The 21,873-nt window shown below is 38.9% G+C and overlaps 1 long non-coding RNA gene across 1 annotated transcript; it reads left to right on the top strand.

Annotated features, from left to right (window-relative positions):
• Positions 1-264: 264 nt before the first annotated feature.
• LOC145978268 (uncharacterized) lies at positions 265-2,953 on the top strand. Its single transcript, XR_014440666.1, has 2 exons — positions 265-1,035; positions 2,658-2,953. It is a non-coding gene; the product is annotated as an uncharacterized LOC145978268 (long non-coding RNA).
• The last annotated feature ends 18,920 nt before the right edge of the window (positions 2,954-21,873 follow it).

Raw genomic sequence — 21,873 nt, forward strand, 5'->3', positions numbered from 1 at the left:
ATTCGAAATCGTACAGTTTGTGAAGATAATTACTTTTAACACGTTGCGTGTTTTAGGTTGTCTCAATAGTATAGTAGAATAGTTATTTGCTGCGAATAATACTACTTGCCCTGAGATATGATAATCTACATAGGCATCACGCCAGCATTATACGTACTTATTTTAGCGTGTATTGCGCTCTGATTCGGGACCACTTGTAACTGTTTGCACATATGCGGTTTACCGCCGCACAAGCGGTCATTCTTCAATCTGGTCACAAACTACTCGAGCTGGAAGCATTGTTTTGACGCGACGGCGATACCCAACCCTGCCTGTTGATGACCTGCAAGGGGTGGAAAGGCCGCTCCCTCAAAATTTCGAGAAACATCGAAGTGCTCGGTTCCTACACTGACATCCACATTTTCGCACTCTTGAGTTAACTATGACGGTGCAGACTAAAGCAGGATGCAGGATAGAAGGAATTAGACGAAGGTTACGTTGAATGTACCCTCCCGACATTAACCAAGAAAGACTGAGGTAAAACAAAAGATAAAAATGTATCTTTCAATATCTGCGCACCCATGAAGCCTCTGCATATGATCTTCTAACGGTTAATCAGCATTGCTATATGATAGCATGCAATGTTGATTGGGCATTATCTATTGTCTAGTGCTTTAAACTTTGAACTCTCTCGAAATATAGTGTTAGAATAAGTATAGTTTAGAGCACTAGGGCTCGATAATGCATAATGTCCAATTAATTAAGCTTGCTTATGTAGAACCATTGCCACTAATATTCAGAACTAATAGCTAGTCTATATGTTCTAGAATTTTGAAAAAATGTGTTAGTACATATAATATTAATTTTATAAATTGCTGTCTCAATTTTTTTCTTCTGTTTCCTTGTTTCAGAAGAAACTTGTTCTACTGGTGTTATGTGTGGCGCTCCTGAAACCAAGCATATCTCTAACGAAGACCTGTACGGCGAGAGAATTCCGAGAGGCCGTCAAGGCTGCATGCAGTTCCGCAGGGCCTAAAGTTGATATAAATGAAATAGGTAAAAACCTATCTAGATTAGATATATACTACAACTTTGATCTAGGGCATATTACCTTTCTTTCCTCACCCTGGTCAATTAAACTTCCTACAAAAAGAAAGCTAAATGTCTTTTCAAATGCAATTTTATCCTCCATTCAGCTCTTTATGTCCTCTATGTTCCAAAATAGTGATACACTATTTTATATTATCCACCTGAAGCATAGGGTTTGCAATAAACTTGCCTATGTAAACTGAAAAGGCAATTCGTTGTGTAAATATTAACAGTCATATTTGTCGGCCATATTGAATATCTCAAATTAGCTGTGTCTTGCGTTCTTGCCATTTTGTCAGCTTTCTTGATCACGGAGCTCTCAAAATACATAGGATTTTATTTTAGTTATTCTTATCTCAGTCCACATGATTAATATTTGGGGGGATGGAAATATTTTCAAAGTATTCATTTTAAAGTTAAATATGAATGTTATGGCATTATAACTGATTCTACGAACGCGCAACTGTAGACAACACGATACATTGGATGCCCATGACGGCCGTTGACAACCATATGTCCGCCACTATTCTGGCTGCTTAGAGGGAGCTCAAATGCATAGGATTTGATACTAAATATGCTTATCTTGGTCCACCTAATACATTACTTTCGTCCATGTTCATTTATAGTGAAAAAAATATATATTAATAGGGCAGTTTAAGTTTTAATCGGTTCCATCGAATGCGGCGTTGTCAAAAATGTAGAAAGCGACATGTTGCACTCTCTCAATGTCCGTTAAAAAATTATAGGAATGTAAATTCAATATAAACCCTGTGAAGTCGAATGTTTGATGGGATCTTTTCGTAATCCGTGCAATTTTGAATGTTTAGAGGGACTCCAAATACATAGGATTTAAAACTAAATATGTTTATCTTAGTTCACTTGATACATTATGTTTCCTAAGTATATTAAGTCCAATTTAACATGTACTTACTTTTCACACAAGCTTTCACCACATCATGTAGCTTCATCAGGAGATAAGACAAGAATAGTCAAGTTAAAACATGGGAAAGGTAAGGTAAGTTGGAGCTGAGGGTAAAGTAAGATGAAGCCATATAATGTGACGAAAGCTTGAGTAAAAAGTAAGTACATGTTAAATTAGACTTAATCTACTTAGGAAAATGATGGCATGTGGTGTAGCTACGGTGTAAACTATGCTTATCCAATATTATCTTTAGACCATTTCTTGGAAGACATATTTTTAATATTAATATTCAGTATAAGTTTAAGTAGGACCTTTTCGTAAATCCCGCGTGTGTACTTATCCCTGGTGATATATAACTTTAACGCTATATATTATGCATTGATGTTGACTCAATATCAAGACTTTGGGGTTACCTACCGAGGATCGAAATCCGCACCTTTCGCACTTGCGTTGAGACAATTAACCATTTTTCTGTTTCGTATTTATCACTTTACTTTGCTCACGTCAGTATGACAAATAAAACAGCCATGACCTAGAATTTGAATCATTATTCGGTTATTAATGTAACATCTTTGCTGTTATTGCTGGCCACTCTCCATTTGATTTTAGTTCACATTGTTGTTTCCATATTTGGAAATGTAATTAGTTTTTTTTTCCTTTTTTCTAGTGAAAGTATTTCCTGTGTGGGATCCCTTGCGGCCATTTCTCGAAATGGAGCAGAAATTGAAACAAGTCAAAAAAACAAATCCCCCTACAAACGCTGCCCAACTCTTCCACAGATGCTGTGTCGACGGATGCTCCCACGCGGACCTCGTTGGAGCCTGCTTATGAATATCTTCGTATCAATATACTCACACATTTACAAACAACTCAATTTTCTACCAAATATCGTCTACAATGCATCAATGTATTTAACACTTGACAATAAATTTTCAATCTAATGGTTGTGAGAATATGAAGAAATTATGCTATTTCTACTGAATTCAAGCTTCACAGGAAGAAGCACCTTGTCCCAGACATTTTTAATTTACTTTCTTTCTAAGAAATGAAAAATGCATGCAAAAAGTTTCAAAACACCGTCCAATCTATTTTGTTTCACAGTTTCACATAATAGTTAATTTTATCATAATTGAGACATAGGTATATAATTTCCCCTGGACTCTTTCTCACACAATTACACCAAGTGATTTATTTTAAAGAGCACTTTTTTGGTAATAAAATAATTGTTATACACCAAAAAGCAACATCGATACACGTACAGTCACCATCAATAAAAATGCACAAATGCTCGCTTCCCTGCAACTTTGTTGCCCAACTCTAGGGCGATAAGTGGATTTCAATAGCAAATTTTCAATGGTAACTTCTACAACAACCGCAGATTTAGGCAACACACATAGCGCCTTGCAGGGAAGAGATTATTTCAGGATCTAGGCGTCCTCTTCTTATTGCCGGTGACTGTACGTAAGTTCCAGAATTCATAACTCCAGATGTAATTTTTTCCAACAGATTAAAGTGCACACCAATGGCGTAGGCAGGATTTTTACTGGGGGTAGGGAATTGGAATTGGATATTATGTAGCTGCGTTCTAGGAGGGGGATGGGATACACTACAAAACAGTTCATAATTACCATTTCCAACCTTAGTTTTAAAAGTGGTTCAAAGGCAAAAATGATAATCGGGGGTTATATTAAGAAGGGGAGGTGCATTTACCACTCTGATTTTCACGAGTTCTTCACAACTGCCATTTGAACTCTATTTTCTAAAAAATTCGGGAGAAGGTGTAGCCCCATCAGCCCCACGGCGTATGCCAGTGGTGCTTACTAACGAATATCTATTTGATGTTAGAGTTGTTAAATTATATATATATAAAGGTATATATATGAATAAGAAATAAATTACGAACATGTATTTCGTTAAATTGGTGTTGACCTAATCTCATCACAAATGAAAACAATGGTGCTAAATATCTATAGAGGGGAAAAAATTACTTCGAATGAAAAATTCGATTATTCGAAGTTCAAGATAATGTATTTGTTTACTTGTTTAAGAGGTGTTTATTGTGCTTATTTATAAACGTACGCTACTTCCCAGGACATCATCCAGTATCATGTAACAGGCAATCATTTTTGTCTACACAAAAGAATCATATTAAAATGTAATGTCTTACAAGAGATAAACTAATCTATCAATAAAGGTAAACAATAACGTGTAATGTTCGATATTTTAATTAATTTTCTTGACTTTTCTATGTTTCTTAGGTTAATTAAACTGATGAAAAGGATAAATAAATACTAACAACACTACCATCGTAAGCGAATCCAACTCGCACGCTCAGAATTCGAACATATTGTTTGGCGGTGTGTCGCTAACCACTATACTGTGTGGTGGGGCTGATTGAAAGAAGATAACGGGCTGGACACTAGCTCAGAATGTAGGGCGATGAAACTTCACTATAGTCATCACCTGAGGACTGAATTTTTAACTCTTCTTACCTACCAGTGCACTGAAATAGAATTTTGAGTGTCGGTATTTCTAAGGTTCAAATCTAGAGTTTTGATTTTTTGTTTTTAAGTCCACTTTGTGCACAAAGAGGTTAATTGGGACTGGAACTACAGTTCGAGGAGGATCCGAACCAACATGTGTCTCCAACGGGTGTCGAACCAACGTGTGTCTCCACCGGGTGTCGAACCAACATGTGTCTCCACCGGGTGTCGAACACGAGACTCCCTCATTGCAAGACGACGACTATACCATCGCCCTGTACAGATCTAGAGATGACACCGAGACGAAACGAAACTTGGCACAGTCTCATCTACAGCAGTGTTGCCACATGAAGGAAAATTTCATTTTTGCAGGGAAATTCGGACCGAATTTAAACTAAAAAGGGAATTCCATGAAAGATACAAAAATTACATGGAAATATGAAACCATCAGGCTCAATATTGGAACAGATTATATGTATTAAAGATTATACTAGTTCCATTTTCATATTCATAATCCTTTGCTGTTAGTTCTTCAGTATAAGCCTAGTGTCTACTTACATATTTATAAAATATTTACGTCTTTTTCCTACGTATTCGGTTAAAAAGACGATGAGGATGAATGAATGGGTGAAGGAACAAACACAATTGTATATTCATGCCTGGCTTTCTAGACGTCTGGTGCGGTAGCGATAACTAGGCTATTAGCAAGTACTAGTACGTGATGAATTTGTAAAACATTTTGATTCTAATATGTACGAACATGGGCCAATGAAAATATTGCTGACACTACTACTACTGATACTACTAACTACTATTATCATTATTGTGCGAGTTCTTTGTATGAAGGGAAAAATTGGACGAACAGGCGAAATTTTGACCTTTGCAAAGGTGAAATTTTGTCTGCAACACAACACAACACAGATCTAGAGTTGTAAATGTTTGTCTTTATCGGTGTCGTCTTGTCGCGACACCCGAGACACGAATGATACACAGAATTATAAAAAATACTTATTAAAACACACATATCACATATTAATCTGGGTACTAATGCTGAACGTATGCAATGGGTTTGTGGCTGATCTTGACAGCTGAGAGCGTGTACATTTCATATTTGCTTAATGACATCATGACATCAATGATCGTAGTCAGTATGACGCTTAATATATATTTCACATAAACATTTTGCAGTTACTTCCTCAAAACACCCAAATGTCAAACCCCCTTCCACGCTGTGCAGCTGGACTGAATTTTGAAGACTAACGAGGCTCTGCCGTCTTGACTCGCAGTCAGTGCCGTCTTTGCAATTAGCCAAAAGAGAAAGTGGAAGAAAAGCGAAGTAGAATGAAGCAAATAAATTAATCAATATCTATTTTCTAAAATTTCTGATAAAATAACACCGGGTATCCGTGTCGGAGCAGTTTGCATAAGGTAAAACAAAATCAGTCTCCTACTACTGTAGTAGCTTTGATATTTGAGAAGGAATACATATTTTATATTTTTATATGTTTGCCTCCTCAATCCCTTCAATTTGTCATCCCTTCTCACACTCCTATGGCATGATAACATAGACCAGATTTTCTCAGTTGGAATAATTTTAGTTTTACTGAAAAATGCGAAAGTAATGAAGTGTTTTCTCTTACTTATGGAAGTCGCCTTGACAAGGTTTGTCTGCTCTGCTCGTAAAGGGGTGTAGTAGGAGTTGCTGGCAGGGGCACTAGCCCTTCTACCCCCGCCAGTGCAATTGACATTGTCAATAATGTTGAATTGGTAACCTCTGAGAATGAAGTGAGTGAAAATAGGTGGCATCAAATGGCTTATTTAGCTAGACATCGCAATGAAAAAACAAGTTTTAGTCTCTAAAAACAAACTATCTATACTCAGTCAGCCGCCTTTTCGGTATGTCTCCAATAATAATCATACCATCATGTGAAAAAAAAAGGGGGGGGGTCCGGTTCATATTTCGCATCCCTGACGTTCCGGTATAATTTAAGGCAACGGGACAATAGAGCATACCTCCGAATGTATGAGAGTGGAGGAGGGCATTTTTCCGGGATTGTCCCGTTTGAAAAAGTGTCTACAATAAGACGAACAGCAAAACAATTTTGATCTAAACGAAATAATCATGATTTGAATCTCATTCACCGAAGTCTCGAAAGAGGACATTAAGTCTCATTCGCATCTCGATGCCGGCATCCGTGGCGGAGTGGTTAGTACCGTGGCGTAGCGTTTCGTCCGAATTCCAGGAACAGGCAGCTTACGGTTGCCTGACATAAACATTAGCCTTCTCACTGTGAAGGACTTTTAATTCAATGGAAGCGTCACACTGGTAATTGTTTGCGACAACCATTCATAGTGCGCAGCTTTTCATGGATGTATCCAATTAAAATCTTGTGCAATGGCGTTTGAACTTCTCTCCCTAGATGTCACTTTGATCTAGATGTGTTACCGATGCGCTAAACAAATTTTAAGGCATTTTTCTAACACCTTGAAAAGGAGAAAATTGGTACAAGAATTCAGTCATAAGTTTTTACTGGTTAAAGATACATAAAAAAATTCTTCACCATTGCATTTCTCGTAAAATTCTAGCCTGATTTGATATATCATATCACCCCCTTCCCATTTAATATTCTGAAGTTGAATTCAAGATGGCTGACATCAAGATGGCCGCCGACCACGCGGGTGGCATCAATGTGGTTCCTACTTGGCCTGATAATGATTGGTCATCACCATTTCCATGTTGCGCGCTGCAGTGGCCTTGTACCGGGGGTGTTAAGTGACTTTTTGAGCCACCCTGAATATTCAGCTCCATACTTACAATCTTAGCATCTGAATGTTCTGCTTCTTTCTTCAAGTACATAATCAAATATTTCACTCGGGGGCGTGGTTTACCCACGACTGAGTTCAATCGGTGGTTCCATCCTTCAACCGCGTTATTTGTCATGTGTCTCCTTTGGTGGCAGTTCCACATGTCAATTGGAACATGTGGATTTTCCAACCACTGGTCTACAAAGTAGTCGAAAAATTCAGTCAATTCTTCATTTTGTTCTGGCTGACTATGGATATGAATCCATCCTTCCTCCACTTCCGTTGCCTTTAAGAATGCTAAGGCAGCACACATCCTGATGGAGTTCCGAACTTCCTGACTGGATTTGTACACTGGGTGTTCACACCCAGCCTAAATTAAGAGAATTTCAGAAAATCAATCGTTGATCACAATCATAAAGAAGAAAACGCTAAATGTGAGTGACGATGATTAATTGAACATACAAAAAGGTTAAAAAATTGTAGAGTACAAGGAAGGAATAATAAAATAAAGTAAAACATGAAATGTGAATATAATAATGTATGTTTTATGAAGAATACGAGCCTGGGACCTTGTATTGTGCTAGCTCCTCCGCCAGAGAGCCCAGGGAAAATCCATTATTTACGAAACATAAGTCAATTTTCATTTATTTCGATTCAGTGGCGGCGATTAAGTTCCGGAACCGGGGGTGCAAGAAGCCAAAACTGGGGGGGGGGGGGCAAAGACAGTATATTTCCCTCTGTATACAAAGGTTTAGCATAGTGCGAGGGAAAAAGTGTAAGGCAACTGCCCCCTCGCCCCACTAATCGCCGCCACTGTTTCGATTTATGGTTTCCGCTTAACACCCCACTCGCCCGTCATTACCCAGGAAAAAAACAAGGAAAAATTACTAAGGTAAACAGTTTGAACTATTGAAATGCCTTCTTCTGTCCTCATTTAGTGTTGGAAATTATTGTACCTACTCCTAAGAATTAATCCCGCCACCAATTCAACTAACCATGATACCAACGAATTATTATTATTATTATTTCAATTTCAATAGCTATTTGTAATTTCATGATGTGAATTGCAATTTGCGACACTTAAAATTATTGTCTTAAGTTACCTGTAGGAGTTTATAACAATTGCAATTTCTTTTCAATAAAAATACAATGGATATTTATCCATACTCGCATACATGTGTACCAAGATAAATATTATTTTCCACTAGCAGTGTCTTCGACTTCTTTCTTTTTGACTCGTCTACATTATCTAAAGGTTTAAGCAACATATTTAAAGTGTCGATGTAAGTGCAAATCTGATCATTTTGGTGATATAGTGTTTGACAACAAAACCTTCTGCCATGCAACTGCAAGGCTTCGTGTGCGCGACAACTCTTTGCAATAAAGTTTTTGAGGAAGTTTTCTGCCTTAATTTTTGGCGAAATGGATGGCGAAAAGCATCGAAGATTTTAGGAATTACTATAACAATGCATGCAAACGTACTTGCATTATAATATATTAATAACTGCTTACTTTTCCCCAATACAGAAGCTAAACGAAACTAAAAATACCTTAAATACTCGTACCTCGACCGCTATCGGCATTCTCCGAACAGTTGCTGCCATCTGTTGAGTGTTCTTTCGGAAGGGCACGTGCTCCGATGTCCAGTTTTCCCCCTTGCTTTTTTTCGGCTTCTTCCGTCGAGCTAGATAAAACACGGGAAGAATACAGCAGAGGTAGTTCACTGCGCCAGATGTGCCCCAGGCTCTCGCAGCCTAACCTGGTGAGCTTCTCTATGTATATATATACATACACGAGTATAATAAAAGATACGCACATACCCTCAATGCAATAAAATGAAAGAGTGAGATAAAATTAGTTTTTTCTTTCCTGACTGAACTTTCATCAACTGTCTTTTGTCCCCACTAATCTTGCGCGTTAGTGTACGTACGAGCAAATCGGATGAGTCGTAGCCTTTTACGGTGTATATTTTTTACATTTTTCGTACGTGAGTGTACGTGTGCCCGGACGAGTCGTAGCCTTTTACGAGCTATTTTTGAGCGTTAGTGTACGTACGAGCATATCGGACGAGTGGTAGCCTTTTACGGTGTATATTTCTACATGTTTTTGCACGTGAGTGTACGTGTGTCCGAACGAGTCGTAGCCTTTTACGAGCTATTTTTGCGCGTTAGTGTACGTACTAGCAAATTGGACGAGTTGTAGCCTTATACGAGCTATATTTGCGCGTTAGTCTATGTATGAGCAAATCGGACGAGCTGTAGGCTTTCACAAGCTTTTTTGCGCGTTAGTGTACGTACTAGCAAATCGGGTGAGCCGTAGCCTTTTACGGTGTATGTTAACCTCACTAGCAGTATTGCCAACTCATCGTAGCCTTTTACGGTGTATATTTTTGTATTATTTTAGGTGTATATTTTTGTATTCTTTTACGATGTATGTTAACCTCATTAGCAGTGTTGCCAACTCGTCGTAGCCTTTTACGTTGCATATTTTTAAGAGGTCGTAGATTTTTACGGTGTATGTTAACGTCACTAGCAGTGTTGTCAACTTGGCAGCCGTCGAATCGAGCCCCGTAACCCCAGGTCATGTGACCGGAAATGGACGAGCAAATCGGGCGAGTCGTTCCCTTTTACGAGGTGCTTTTTTTACGCTTTCAAGCCGCCGAATCGAGCCCCGTAGCCCCAGGTCACGTGACCGAAAGTGAACGAGAAAAATGGGTGTGTCCTTCCCTTTTACGCCCTTATTTTTTTATAATCTATTACGATCTAAACTAACCTAACTCTTTTTTAAAAAAAAATTCCCAGCTAGTCGAGTAGAACCCTTGCTTATCCGTACGAGCCGAAGACTTTTACGCTCTTATTATTATTATTATTCTTTAGTTTTTGCGCATGCGTGTACGTGTGCCTCGAAGCCTTTCATGAGCCTCTGAATTCCACGCCTCGCCGGTCCAGGCACTACCTTCCTGTTAGTGCCTTCGTGGTTGTTTCCCCTTTAGAGTAAAGGGGGCCGCATACCTTCATGTTTTCCACAACACAAAAAAGCGCGAGAAAATAAAATTCAAGATTGGCCTCTAGCGAGGCCCAGGGGCACTTTTCGCCATCCGGTTCTTTTCTTTCATTATTAACCAAGAAAATGATAACTGAGTGCACAGAAGTAAAGGATTTTAATGTTGTTTGCTTTGCAGGAAATGCTTTTACTGCGTTATCAATAAGCTAAATATGTGAGGCGAACCGTCGCTCTTCAGGCAGGAGAATCGGTAGCTAATCGCACTAGTGAATCCAAAGTTTTTTGCTATCTAAGATGAATATTGACACTCTTGATGCTGTTTATATTTAATTTTAGTCCTATAGTCAGGAGGGTGGGAAAAAAGGTGAAATGTAAAGATAATATCCTCAATGCACATAGAGAGATTCATTTCCAGCTTCTTTGTTTACATAGCAAAGTAAAAACTTGACTATTATATGATTTATAACAAAATTCCTTTAGTCTGTCTTCCATTACTGGATATTATGCAAGAAAAGAAACACGATGACGATAGGATTTTGTAAAATTGATGGTAGACTTTGACGGAATTCAGCAGGGAGAGTTTGCTGCGAGGATTGAAAGGGGAAGGGAACTCTCGATTCGGGATGCTGTACAACTCGATGACCGTTCTCGATTTCAAATTATCGAGGTTGGTGTTCAATGTGTTGATATTATTTCGAAGTTCATCCTGGACATCGTCTAGTTTGTTCTGCACGGGTCCCAGATGTTCGGTGATGTAGGTGATGATGTTGTTGTACGAAGGAATGATCTTGACATCTTGATCATGATCTTGAGCGCCTTGAGCTGCTCGTTCAGATCGCGAAGCTGAGTACTGAAACTCGTCAAGGCCGATTCTTGACTTTTTCCACGCTCCCGAATTTGAGCAATTTCCTCTTGGATGTTTTTTATGTCCTCGGATTTGAGTATTCGGTTCACGGTTCGCTTGACACCCTTCAATTCCTGCGATGTTGGTAAAGTGGCCACGGAACCCTGTAGTGAGGCCAAGACATTCTTCACGGCTTCGAACTCTGTGGCGTCGGCCACGGTACTCAGGGCATCCTGGAGTCGCGTCATGTCATCCTGCGTGGACGTGGATTGCTGGAGGATTTCCAACTTGCTCTGTATATCATCGATCAGATGGTGGAAGTGGGAAAGTTCAGTTTGGATGTTCAGGCTTTCCAGCCTGGCAATCTGCTGCTGTACTATGCTTAGGGTATCGGTGATACCAGGCAATTTCGATTCCAACGCTTCCTGAATATTCGCGAGGTCGGTTTTCATGGTTGCCAAAGTGTCTTCGATGTATGCCACGGTGCCTTAGATCTTCCAGAAATCCTCGTATGTTTCGAGCTGGAGCTTTATATTGGTCACTGACTTCCCTATGACTTTGATTTCCTCATACGACGGAAGGTTGTTGATTGACTCTTCGACGATTTGAAGTTTTTCCCTGATGGTTTTCACCGACTTCTCCAATTCAGCGGATGATTTCAGTGAAACAAAACTATCTCTAAAGCTCCCGATTTCGTTTCGTAAGTCTGATACCGCCTGTTTGATCAGGAGAATGCCTTCAGCTGACGAGTTCGTTTCCAGTTGAATCTTGATACCTGCGATGATGCTTTCAAGCTCGCTCAATCTAGCTTGAATGTTCGCATTCTGTTCCTCAAATTTGGTTTTCAGCTGAAGGACGTCTCCAGATTTCTGAAGCTTGAACAGTTCGTCTCGAAGGTAGGTAATCGCTTCCTGAATGTCCGTCAAACTTTCCAAAGATGCTAAATCGGCATACTTGGCGACCAGGGAAACGAGTTCCGCTTCGATTTTGAGGATAGAATCCACTAGCGTTGTCTGTAGACTCGTGATTTCATCTTGTAGACTCGAGGAAAGAGTATTCTGGAGAGTCAATAAGTCGCTACGAAGTTTCTTCACTCGCTGGTCGAGTTTTAGAATTTGAGTGTTGTCGGGTGGCTCGACGTCAGTGCCGCTGCCTCTGGAGTGCCCAAATATATTGTTTGGCATCTCGATGCGCCTCACTGTTTATTTAGGTAATCTATCACTTTTACCAATGTACTGTTTACCAATGACTTTCCCCCCCAAATAAATATACCTGAAATTTGGCTTTCTGTATTCCAGAAAATGGACCCATTGCAAGAGCCATCACTTCATCTTCTGTCTACAAGACGAAAGAGCCCAGAGTCATATGTCCATATTGTAGCATTCTCCAAACCAAATCCAATTTCAACCGGCACAAAGCAAGATGTCAACAGCGCCTTCGAAACCTGAGAAAAACTCCCAACGAAAGCAAGCTTTGCGAAAAATGTGGAAAAATCATAGCATCGTCAAATTTGGCCAAACATCAAAAACTTTGTCGTGTGCAAAAACACAAGCTTCTGACGACGATGCCAGCCAAGCACCGTCTGTTCAAAAGAAAATGAAACTCCCGGAGCCTGTATGTGACGGGGATACCGAACCCATTTTACCTAAGAGAACATCTTTCAGGAAGAGATTGGCCGACTACAGCCTGAACAACGGGAATTCGCCCTGTAGCGCAAGTATATTCCTAGAGGATAAGAAGGAGGAAGCGATAAAAATTTTAAACCCAATTCTCGATAGGGGTCCTTTTAAAGTCAGTCTGATATTAGGTTATAAAATTTACAAACAACCGGGGGACATTCATGTGTTCTTCCATAGAACCCAGCAGCAACACGTACTGGAAATCGACAGGCCGGGGATTGGCGATCGTTACGATGGGTTTACGGGGGAGCTTCTTCGGAAACAAGAAGAGTTCCAAGCGAAGGGTTCCGGGTGGAGTGTCTGCAACACAACGCACACACTAGATATTTGCGTAAGCAAATATACACCATTTTCCGGATCAAAGTACGTGAAGCTCCCAGAGGTGATTGAAAACAAAAAAGCAGTTTTGAACATCAAGAACAACGATACACAATGTTTCAAATGGTGCATTCTTGGCCATTTGCATCCAGCGAAAAAAAACCCGTGCTGTGTGTCGAGCTATAAGCGGTATTCAGAAGAATTGAACCTATAGTTTCGGGACATCGAGTTTCCTGTCGAGCTTCACGAAATTGCAAAATTCGAGAAGGCTTACAACGAGAAGATTGCAGTCCCAATCGCCGTCAACGTTTATGGATATCGTCACGATACCAAAAAGGTGAAAGAGTTGCAAATAGATCCGCTTCGGATCAGCGACATTGACGAAGAAGGTAAAGAAGTTAAAATGATAGACTTGCTGCTAATAAAAAAATGAGGAAAATCATCATTATTGCATCATCAGTGATCTATCAAGACTGGTCCGAAGTGGAATAACAAAACATCAACATCACATCGAAATATGCCACAGATGCCTAATATTCTTCGGTGGGCATGGTTCAGATCGGCCAAAGACAAGCTGAAAGAGCATCTGAAGGATTACAGACGACATAAAGCTGCAAGGTTCGTGTTCCCGGAAGGTTTCCACAAGTTCAAAAACCACAAGGTCCTGCTGGAAGCCCCGGTGATGATTGTTGCCGACTTCGAAGCTTTCCTGAAACCGATGGCTATTTGCGATCCCGATCCAGCAAAGTCCTCAACTACAGCGTATCAGGAACATGAACCCTGCAGCTATGCTTATTACGTCCACTGGAACGAAGGAGCAGATGCGAAGAGTAAAGGCCCCTTTATTTACCAGGAACCCGAGGCAGGTAAACAATTTCTCCAATCTCTTGTGAGAGAAGTAAAAAAAAAATGCAGGAAAGTTCTCCTCACGGAGAAGATGTTGCCTCTCACGAACATCGAGAGAGAGAAACATGAATCATCAACACACTGCGAAAATTGCAATGACAAATTTACTGATATGTCCGATAGAATAGTAATGAAAACATGCCATCATGATCACATAACAGGACACGACATTGGGACGTATTGAGGGAAATGCAACTTAAAAACGCAAACAGCGAAGTTCGTGCCGATATTTATGCATGGTCTCAGTAATTACGACGTACATCATTTTGTTAAGGAACTTGGATACGATAAACATCGTATCGAAGTGATTGCTGAGACCGATGAAAAATATATGACTGTCAGCAAGTGGGTGAATGTACCACCCGATTACCACCTTGTGAATGGTAAAACAAAAATTCCCTGCCGAGATGACTGTTCCATGTGTGCCGAGGGTAAATTTCCCAAACAAGACCAAGTTGAGATGCGATTCTTGGACTCCTACCGCTTCCTCCAGGCAAGCTTGGAAAAGTGCGTCGCCAAATTGGACAGGTTGGAAGTCACCAGAGAACACTTTAAAAATGTGCCATTGGATCTTATTCGTAGGAAAGGCGTGTATCCCTACGAGTACGTCGACTGCAAGACCAAGTTCGACGAAACAACACTGCCGCCGAAAGAGGCTTTCGATTCCACCTTGACGGAAACAGTTTTATCCGACGAAGACTACGAGCACGCCAAGCTAATGGGGATGGTTTTCTGAATTGAAAATTATAAAAACATATTTAAAAGTTTTGCTATATTTGTAAAATGATGAGAAATTCAAAAACATATTCTGAAAAATTATTTTCAAAAATAACATTGAAAAATCATTTGAAAGAAGTGTTTTTTTTAAAAATTAGATAACATTTTTATTTCTTTAAATTATTAATTAAATACAATACTTAGTTGCTCTATATAATGATAATAGGGGTAATAGAACAGAAGTCATACCTATAATCTTCGGCGTATGATACTGATAGCCTATCACCGAACCACTTTACAATATTAAAATAAAATGAAGTTTCTTTCTCGGAAATTACTGGCAGTGCACGTTAGAAGCTTGCCATACCAATATCTACCCTACCACTAAAATAAACCACGTCACAGCCTCAATTTTCGAAGCTGTAGCCTCTCCATGTAAAGCGATTGCGTCTTAAATATATTAGATTTCGATTATAACACCATTAAGCCTTGTTTCCATGATTATGAAAAACTAAATATGCTGACCAAGGAAGTAATTTATTTTATTAAAAACATAAACTAAATGTAACGTTTCAACCTTCTAGCAAGGTCTTCATCAGACTCTGTATCAAGTACAAAAGTAACAAGATACACAAAAGGGCATTATATATACACAAATGAAAGAATATGAAAAAGAAGGCAAAATAAATAGCCTATGGAAACATCTGGAAAAGAATGGCTATGAGAAGCAGGATAGACTGGACATAAACAGAAGAAGTAAGAAAACGGGCAGGGGAGGATTGGAAGAGAAACAGAAAGAGGAGAGAAGGTTTGGAATAAGGAGTATGGGGAAGACCACAGAAAAAATATGCAAAGTGCTTAGGAAAGAGGGAATTAAAACTTACAGGAAGGGAGGGAGAAGCATCTTAGGAATAGCGAAGAACGCAAGCAAGAAAGAGGAGAACAGAGAAGAGGAAGAGGAAGGGATTATCTACGAAGTGAAATGTAAAGAATGTCAGAGTGTCAGAGGCTGAAAGACAGGATGAAACAACATATGGATGATGTACGACTTAAGAGAGAGAGAAATGCTATATTTAAACACATAGGAAGGAAGGAAGCAGATAGGAAGGGAAAAGAGAATGCTAGTGAGAAAATGGAAGGAAGCCAAAGAAATAGAGAAGAAAGGTGAAGAAGACATAATGAACTGGATTGGGGGACTGAAGTTAAACAAAGAATGGAAGAAGGTGTTAGAAAGAGTGGAAAGGACAAGAGAGAAAGAGGAGAGGAGAAGGGAGAAAAATAAAGGAAAGAGAGCGTGAGATAAAAAAGTCCAACCACATTCTATATCAAAGTAATTATGTTTAGCCTTTTAGGTGAAAGTACAGTTGGCAAGTGAAAGCCACCTGCTAGAAAGTTCCTGACAACTTTCTAATAGTCTGGAGGGATTAATGTTTGTGTATATATAATGCCCTTTTTGTGTATGTTGTTACTTTTGTACTTGATACAGAGTCTGATGAAGACCTTGCTAGAAGGTTGAAACGTTACGTTTAGTTTATGTTTTTAATGAAATAAATTACTGCCTTGGTCAGCATATTTAGTTTTTCATTAGATTTCGCTTAAATATTTTGGACATTCATACACCTTTATTTCATTAGCTACAGAGAAGCGTTTGGATGTGTTGTTTATAAAGAGACGGGTGGGGATTATATTTCTAATTTACATTGAACGAATTGGTCTTAACTTATAATCATGCCGTATGAAGTATCGAACTCGTGAGCTAGTGGTTATCGCACTGGGTGTCACTCTAACGTGAGATACGAACCAGTATGTGTCTCCACATGTTATCCTGCACTGAACTTAAACAAACAGCTCCCCGCCTCCATTTCTAAAACAAATTTACATGAAATATGGTATTTATAAAATAATAATTATTGATATGATTGCTTTTATTACTGAACGTCAAATAAAACCTTTTCTACAATCACCTCTTCGTCCTCTCTCTCCCAATATCTTTCTGTTCCTCTCTTTTCCCCCTTCCCCACCCCCACACACATGTATCAAAATAAATATAACATTAAATACCCCCAAAATACAATTTATTTTCTACTTTCCGTCACCCCATTCCCCCTCCCACAACCCCTCATTATTATTGGCGTTCGCCAGACCATAGTGGTAATGTATGGACGTCTTGTAATCAGTGTGTCCTTTTCCGAGTTCCATTCAGGTCGCATAATGTTTCAGATTCCAATTTAAATGTATCCAGAGTCGTGATTAGCCTATGTGTGCAAAAAGCGATGTTAAAACGAACTCCTGACCTCAATAATGCAATTTGTGTATTTTTTTCAGCTGTGGTTCCCTCTTTCCGCGAAAAATTACGAAATAACCTAATCACTAACTCAACAAATAAAAATGCATCTCTAAATTAATTAATGAAAACTGTTATTACACCCAAACCACTATTTTATCGTAAATGTAAATGAAATGTCATCTCACGTAGTGAAAACAATATGAAAATTGTTCTAATGAGTGATATATGACTAGCCAAAAGTGACAGAAAAGCGAGTAAAATAAGACAAATATATAAATCAATCATCAACATGATATTTTCTACTATTTCTGATAAAATAATATCAGGTATCCGTGTCAGAGCAGTTTGAGTAAGGTACAACCAAATCAGAATGATACTATTAGTAGGGTTTTCTGAGTACTAGGTTTGATATTTGAGAAGGAATGCATATTGTATGTTTTATATCTTTGCCTCCTCATTCCCTTCCACATAGACCAGCTTATCTCAGTTGCAATAATTATAGTTTTACTAATAATGCGAAAGTAATTTAGTGTTTTCTTTTAATAATGGAAGTATCATTGACAAGGTGTGTATGCTTTGCTCGTAACGGGGAGTAGTAGGAATTGCTGGCAGAGGAACTAGCCCTCCGATCCCCACCAGTAGAATCGTCATTGTCAATAATGTTAAATTTGTAAATTCTGAGCATAAAGTGAGTGAAAATAGGTGGCAAAATAATGGCTTACTTAGGTAGGCATCGCAGTGAAAAACACAAGCTTTAGTCACTAGCAACAAACTATCTTTTCTCGGTCAGCCGCCTCTTCGGTATAATTCGTACTCCTATAAGTCGAATAGTATTGCAATTTTGTTCTAAACGAAATGTTCATAATTTGAAATCTCATTCACACAAGTCTCGAAATAGGACATTATATTTCATTCCCTTCTCGATACGTTCCGGTTTAAGTGAGGGAGTGGTTAGCACATCGCGTTATAACGCCAGGGGTCCCGGGGTCGAATGCCGGCCAGGGCATGGGTGTTCTCTGTGAGTGTCCTTTTAATCAGTGTGTGTCATTGATTTCATAATATTATCATCATTCATCTTCATCGTCGCGATTATCCAAACGTGGAAGAAAAGCGACGCAAAAATTTAAAAAAGGAAAATAAGAAAATTAAATCTTCTCAATTCGTGCCTCTTGGAATCGTCGGACAAGTCTTGAAGGATCTGGTCACGATTCTTGAAGTGTGGTCTCGATATTAGCCCAATTCAAACCCAATGAAACTGCCGAGTAGGTTTACTGCATACATACTAGAAAACCAAGATACCCATTGCAGATCTCCTTTCTTAAGGACATTACGCAGGGCTTCACTTTCCAATTTGAGGTAACTGTAAATGATTGTACCCATGGGCGTATTTAAGGGGGGATTCAACGGTCCAAACCCCCTTATGGTTCAATAAAATTACGAGATTACCTGCTCTATCCGCTTCTCATAAACATTTCTTCGGACTTATATTATTCTCCTAAATTCGAGATGTACAGTACGGGATACCTATGGGAAGAACATTACGTAATTTCACACACTATAGATGGGACTGATAGTTTCGGAATTTCTGCGTTAAGAAACTGCATTGGGACTGTCAAATCAGTTATAATTTCTTTCCTTCGAGTTTTCTTAAAGGAATTTGTTTTTTTTTAAAAGGCAGTGCAAGAAAACCAGGGAAAAGACGTAACATTCTCAGCTGTTTGACACAACATGAACAGAAAAGTGACAATACTAAGTAGTGTGACTTGTGGAATTTAATTCACAATTTGTAGAAACTTTACGGACCTTACAATCAGTGGCGTGCCCAAGGGGGGTTGGTGGAGTTTATTACCCCCCCCTTTAGCCCAGTCTTCCTAAAACAAAGATGCAAGAATAGATGGCAAAATGAAAGATGACCACCAAAAATGCACACTTAACCCACTCCTCTCGAAAATTCTGAGCATGCCACTGATTACAATATATTAGTAGAAGAGAAATATTTCAGCAAACTCTTCAGTTTCTTCACTGTGTATCCTGTGGGGAGTTTGAAACATCTTCACTTGTTCTAACCAAATAGATTTCATTCAGTGCAAGATAATGTTGAACACCTCAAAAGGTGTACTGTTCGGTACTGTGAACATTACAGTATTATAAAAGATATATTAAAAAAGTGCCCCTTCCCCCCCGAAATCATGCACGTCCCCAGAGATTTTCCACGCAGGGACAAGCAAGGTAAAGCGTGTAAAGAGGTCACTAGTGTGAACGTTCTTACGGACTGATGTGCTGAACGATGCGAATTCCCAACACTTTCGCTTTTGGCATTTACAACGTTTACCACTTTTAGTCCTCAATTAATGTAAATTGCTGTAACTCCCTTCCAGATGTCCATCCTCCTATATTAAACTTTTATCTAGAAATTTACTATAGAGGATTCTTATTGCCGTTATTAAACACTATAATATTCTCAAAGAAAATGAAGTACATTCAAGCTGACGAAAGTTGAATGCAGCTACGGAGTAAAGGGTGCATTGTGCAGAAATCAATGGGGGGGGGGGGGCAAGGAGGGCATACATTTAATTAAAAGAAGGCAAGGCTAGCAGAATCTAAGAGTTACAGGACAAAAAATACTCAACAAGTTGTTAGTTTTTACGTCTTTCTTGAATGATTTCTTCCAGACGGCCAAGAGAATCTGCAGTGGGGCACAGAGGGGTAATTGCCCCCCCGATTTAAAATTTTATCGAGAATTTGCCTTCGGCGCCAAACAATCTAAATGAAAAAAAGTAAAGAGAATGCTATGGCGGTCTATGATTTTTTGTGCACTATTAAATCAATAGTGTTTTCAGTTTCCTAAATTTTGGATCAGAATTCTTTCTTGGGCACTTCGCTCGCAATTTACTTCTTTTCTCTACTGCATTGTAAATTACGAGAGAGAGACTGTTGCTGCTAAACAGTTTTACTTAAATGCAGGAACAATGGTTCGAAGAAAAAGGTACGCTTATATTTCAGAGACAATTTATATAAGTTTTGCTCTTGATTTGTTATGGGGAGGATGAATTGATTATGTAATGTATTTAAGTAATTTGAAAAATATATACGCACACACACACACACACGCACACACACACACACACACACACACACATACATACATATATATATATATATATATATATATATATATATATATATACATATATATACATACACGAGTATATTATTAGATACGCACATACCCTCAATGCAATAAAACTAAAAGAGTGAGATAAAATTAGTTTCTTCTTTCCTGACTGAACTTTCATCAAGTCTCTTGTCCCCGCTAATCACACAGTCTGCACACACCTATGTCAATGATATACTTAGAAAAAAGATTTGTATCTCTGCAAGCAGTGTGAAGAATATGAGAATGGATATGTACATACACACAATATTGTCGGGTCCAGCACAACCCCACCCCCACCCCCCACAACCCGCGCTCCCCAACCAGCTTCAGGTCAGCAGTGTCCCGCATTTTCACTTATGAAATATAACAAGCCCAATAATACCAAAAGTTCAACCCCCCTTACGTGAACTATATATACGACCATGGTTTTGACGGAAGTATTTTCCTAAGTGCTGAACTGGGAGTTTTCGTGACCTTGTAAATTGGACAAAGAAATGTTTATCGATAAATAAATTGGGTATCATGCTCAGTTCAAGTAGAAGACGCTCACGTGTCTTCGTAAAAATAACGACAGATAACGCTGTTAGTTCCATTTCTAGTATAGAAAATAAAAGAAATCACATAAAATTCGTTATCGTTTCACGGTCAAATAACAAATCTTATCTTCTTAATACAATGATCCATACCTCAAGCTAGTTGCCCAATTGAAGACAACTGTATTTGTGATTTAATGTTTCGCGATTGTAGCAAATTGCAAAAATTTGGATTTTTTTTAATGTATCTATATCGGGATTTCATTTTCAGTTACGTAGGGGATTGTTGATATGAAGTATGATATGGAGCAGATTGGAACTTTATGTTTATAATGGGAATTAGAGACAGATAATATAACACAATTACCGGTACTTATTTCAATGAAAGATATTATAGAAAATTACATTTTGGCAAAAGGAATGTTTATTTTAAACTTCTATTCCGGATAATACATGTTTAGCATATTCTTTGTTAAAATGATGGGTTACGGGAGATGATTTTTTTTGAGAGGGGTGTGGTTGTTTGCATTTTATCCCATGGAAATATTTTAAAACTCGAGAAAATATTTTGAAGTTTACTTTCTATCCAGAAATGTACGAAATGGCAATAGTTTGTGAAATGAAATGAAACCAAATCTCTGCGCAAGTAGAGTCTCGAGAGGTCTCGACCAATAATCACGTGAGAGTGAACGGAATTGCATGGAGGGGAAAATAGACTACCGCTACCAGTATTTTACATCAACGTGTACTGATTCGCTCCGCCCATTCGCTTTCAACCCTTCTCTAACATTAACTGTAACTTTGCTCCAGAGATACCCGAGATAGGGTATAGACATTACTCAAGCCCATAAAGCACGTAAAGTTTTACTTATGAAAAACTCTCACCGGTATGGGTTGATAATAAGATAAAATTCCCTTGCATACAGGACAATGTTTCGTAGGCACATATAGAAGATCTGTGGGTACGCCCCACACATTCTCGATCGAGGTCATTTTGGAGGTGATGTGATCAGCACCACACTCCAGCCGAATTTACCTTCCTCCCAGGTATTGATTTGATTTGAGGCTGGGTGAGCCCCAGAGCAAGTTTATGCGGGGACAAGGCGGGGAAAATTACCACATTAAATCGCCGAACTTGAAAATCGAACCGA

The sequence above is a fragment of the Lepisma saccharinum genome, chromosome 1 (genome assembly GCF_977018435.1).
Source record: "Lepisma saccharinum chromosome 1, izLepSacc3.1, whole genome shotgun sequence".
NCBI lineage: Eukaryota > Metazoa > Arthropoda > Insecta > Zygentoma > Lepismatidae > Lepisma > Lepisma saccharinum.